The following is a 4680-nucleotide window of genomic DNA, read 5'->3' as shown; positions in this document are numbered from 1 at the left end:
AACAGGTTACAAAAAAATATTCCGATTTAAGCTATAAAAATGGATTTTATCAAAGAAAACGGCACTTCATTTGATCACTGGGACCCGCAGGAAGAGAAATAAGAGCAAGATATCAGAATGTTAGTCACAATCTACCTTCTTCAGATGTGAATGTAAAAACCGTCATGGCGGAAAATGTTTAAGTAAGTTGATTGCCTCTCTCCTCAAACAAAAGCATGGTATTTGTTCTGTAATAGCCATTTTCAAAACTTCTGGAAAACTTAGTTTGATCAAGATTCTGAGTCTTTTGAAGGGTGTAAAGGACACTCTGCATTTTCAAGAATGTTCTTATGTTACTAATGCCATAGCTTCTCAGTTGTAACTCTGAAATTTCCCCTGATGTTGGTCCCTGTACGGGGATCGCAGCCATAACAGGTTTTTAAACTTGAGAGCTTGTGAGTGTGACTTTCAGAGTAGAATTGCATTAAGTGTAAATTACTACATGGATGTCTTTTTCTCTCCTCACACAAATTTTCCAGTTTGTTCTCCAAAATCAATTTTGCTCTCGCAACCGCTACTATAATTCTATAACAGGAAATTCTAGCCAATAAACAGCCTGTAGCTATCTACTGAAACACAATTGACCAATCAGGCTTGACTGCTCTATAACCAGTTTTTTTAACAGAGATGAAAGGGGACAGTGAAAGCTGAAACAATGTCTGACAATAATAAAGAGGGAAGTTCGATTGATTTTCTTCTGTAGAGAAACTAGCTAACCAACTAGCAGCTAATTAACCATCTAGAGTCAAAGCCCTGTTCCAAGCCGGGAGAGAGGGGGAGTTCTAAGCTGACATATGGAATTGTTTTAAGATGGTCATGCTCCTGTATTATTACCTATTTTGATTTTATTATTTTATAGTAATAAAATATATTATATTTTTAGGATGTGAAAACATTGAATTTGGCCACATTAGCAAAAAAAAAAAAACAGATTCACAACATGGAACAACAGATAGTCATAAGAAAAAATCTAACAAAGTTTGTTCTGAAGTCCATGTTGTTTGTGAGTCTCAGCTTTCCACTGAGGGGGTCATATGAAGTGTAACCTAAACCGCTTGGGCACTACAGACATAAGTTGGAAGAAGAGGCTGTACCGACTTCAGACGAGTCTTGTGAGGCTTGTGGGCGCCCTAGAGCAAAACAGAGAACACCATCGTATTCATGATAGTCTCAGCTGAGTGTTAATAGTTTGTAGGCCAAACCGTTCGTTCGCTACAGACGTTTTCACAAGACCACATTTCGGGATGTCTCTTGGTCTGAAAAACAGAGCTCTAGCTCTGCTACCTTCCACCACAGATGCAGAAGGGTGTCCACTTTGGATGCGGCTGATTGAGACACAGCCATTGCAGACAAAGACTAGCTCAAACAGACATATTTTGATGGGGATTTTCACAGGGTGTGGCCATTGTAGGCCAAGGGTCAACAATTTCAATATTGAAATTGAAGTAGGTAGTTATTTGGTCTTCTGTTATTAAAGCAGGCTATTGATGAGGCAAGCTAAGTGAACATCAGCTAGCAAGGAAGCTAACTATCTAACGATAGCTAGCCAACTTTTAACCATATGTGAACGACAGGCTCAATTCTGTCTTATGTAGTAAAATTTGAAAGTGTTTTTTACATTGGAGAAAAGTAGACAGCTAGAAAATGGTATATCATACACTACAGTTAAAGAACAATGGGAAAGTAATTCTGCTTTGTTGATAAACTTGTATCCTCACTTTTGTGAAAATGGCCTTTGAATGATTTGGTTTGGAGAGCTCTTCTTTGTCTACACCCATTCAGCATAGTTCACACCCTCTTCAGCTTTTACCCAACCCAACTCTTTAATGGTTGGTCCAAGCATTCTGTCAAACAGCAGCTGTCAAGCACTCAAGCTAAATGGCTAACGTTGGCTAGCTTGTTCCAGACACAAATGAAAGAACAGCTCAGTGACTATTTTTTACCCGCCCTAGCAGAGTTGGTTAGGTGGTTTTTATGTTGTCTGGAGCATTGGTGACTGCAACAGTGCTGCTGGCAACAATTTATGCATTTTTTGCCAATGTTTACTGACACTGGCCATATTCAACGGGTGTAGAGCGTTTGTAATTTTGTCAGTTATTCTGCACCCTGGCATCGGAGCAGATAGCCAGAGTGAATTTACCAGCTACGTTTATCAACAGTTGTCGCAGTGACATTCTATTGAAATGGTTACTTGAATAGTGGAGTCTTTTGTTAAGACATGTGGCTAGCTAGCTAAACAATGAACCATAATGCCAACTAAAACCTCCTGGCATTGACAACTTAGATGGAAAGCTACTGAGGATGGTAGATGACTCTTCAGCCACTCCCATCTGTCAAATATTTAACTTCTTACGGCTAAGGGTTCCCCTAGCGGCACCCCTCGACAACATTCCGCTGAAAAGGCAGCGTGTGAAATTCAAAAATATTTTTTTTGAAAAATGTATCTTTCATACATTAACAAGTGCAATTCACCAAATGAAAGATAAACTTCTTAGAAAACACTCTGAAGTTTCTAAAACTGTTTGAGTGATGTCTGTGAGTATAACAGAACTCACATGGCAAGCAAAGTCCCCAATGAAATCCCCTTGAGATATGATGTTGCACTGCCTAGGGGTTCCACTAGATGTCAACCATCAATAGAAATTATAATGAGACTTCCATGGTGTTGTGGGAGTGAATGATAGCAGAATCAGTCAGGTTTCTGGCAGTCAGCCATTTTCTGATCATGCTTATTCCTCATGGTAGTCACTTGCGTTCCATGGCTCATGAAGAGAAGGAATAGTCCAGTTGGAACTTTATTGAAGGTATATGTTAAAAAACATCCTAACGATTGATTCTGTACATAGTTTGAAATGGTTCTTCGACCTGTAATATAACTTGTTCGTGTGTATGTATGTGAGTAGGATATCTACTGTTTGTGTGGAAGTATGTGCGTAAGTAAGAAGCAAGGTATAAAATGGATGTCTTTGTATAATGGACTTCAGAACGTTCTCGTTGTAACGGCGTTCGTCTGTTGAAGGAGAGTCGGACCAAAATACAGCGTGGTGGTTACTCATGTTCTTTAATGAAAAAAATAGCGATACATGAAATAACTAAAATACAAAAAACAACAAACGAAACGTGAAAACCTAATTACAGCCTATCTGGTGAACACTACACAGAGACAGGAACAATCACTCACAAAATACACAGTAAAAGCCAGGCTACCTAAATATGGTTCCCAATCAGAGACAACGAGAATCACCTGACACTGATTGAGAACCGCCTCAGGCAGCCAAGCCTATGCTAGACACACCCCTAATCAGCCACAATCCCAATGCCTACAAAAACCCCAATACGACAACACAATAAACCCATGTCACACCCTGGCCTGAACAAATAATTAAAGAAAACACAAAATACTAAGATCAAGGCGTGACACTCGTGAATAAACTGTACTAACCTTTTGCATAAGCTGTGTCGTGTCTTTGGCATCATTAAACTGAAGATGAATCGTTATCAAATAACAAATTATTATTATGCGATTAAACTGATCAATCCTGTAATTAACTAGGAAGTCGGGGCACCAAGGAAAATATTCAGATTATAAAGTTATAATTTTCCTAATATAACTTTCAGATATTTTCATACAGTATCTGATCAAGTGTCTTCTAATTAATGAATTCTTCTTTACCTCACATTAGTCTTTTTCCAAACGTCGTAAATTATCTGCACGAACCCAGTCTTCACTATGAGTCATCCATACATCAATTGTCTTAAATCATTTATTTACTAACTAAGTAATTAACAGAAATGCATAAACAAACAGTAGATAATTACAAGGAAATGATAACGGAGTTTCCCTAGTGGGATAAACCGGTATCGCAGCTTGGAGGACAAAAAGGGAAGTGGGGGGTCAACTGAGATGAGACACTACAAAGTTGATAATTATAACAATTGAAATGCTAATCCTTTGCACATGAACGCTCACTCATTCGGGAACAATTGCAATCAATATATATATTTACGCTCAGTGTGCTGTCGGGATCTCTGTTGAAAAGTTTGTTTCTGTTGGAGAGTCTGTCCGCCCTCTCTGTCGTGGTTAGAATGGTAGGTTCAGTGACATTCATTCATGTCGTTATAGAATAGATGTTTTGGCGGTTGTCGGTCTTCGCATTCAATGAAACCGAATTCATAGCTGCAGGTTAGTAATTAATATCAAAGACTTGTTCTTATTCAGTCGGTATCGATAGTCTAAGAGTTTAACCACGTGGGATGGTGAAAAGATTCAGCAGTCTGGTCTCAAACCTTGGCCCTCTCGTTATCAAGGTAAGCTGGTCTGCAACCTTTGTCCCCTCGTAATTGAGAGAAACATGGTCTGGTGATAGAAAACCCGGGTGGGGGGTTTTATTCAGAAGAGAAGAAAAGGGCCTGTCCCAGGATGACCGACCTGTGCTCATGGGCGGTCCTCTGACTTAGTTAAACTCCAATTCCCATTGGAGTTTTCATTAAACAGTCCAAAATCACATTACACAATTTCAAACAGTATCATCCTCACTCATTCATCTTATACAACAATTAGATGTAAGCCTCATAACTGAGGCTATTATACAAAACAAATATATATATTTTTTAAAAGTGCGAAACCTTGAATGACCACAC

This window comes from Oncorhynchus tshawytscha, unplaced genomic scaffold (assembly GCF_018296145.1).
Source record: "Oncorhynchus tshawytscha isolate Ot180627B unplaced genomic scaffold, Otsh_v2.0 Un_contig_5325_pilon_pilon, whole genome shotgun sequence".
Lineage (NCBI taxonomy): Eukaryota > Metazoa > Chordata > Actinopteri > Salmoniformes > Salmonidae > Oncorhynchus > Oncorhynchus tshawytscha.
Note: the sequence above shows the minus strand (reverse complement) of the source record.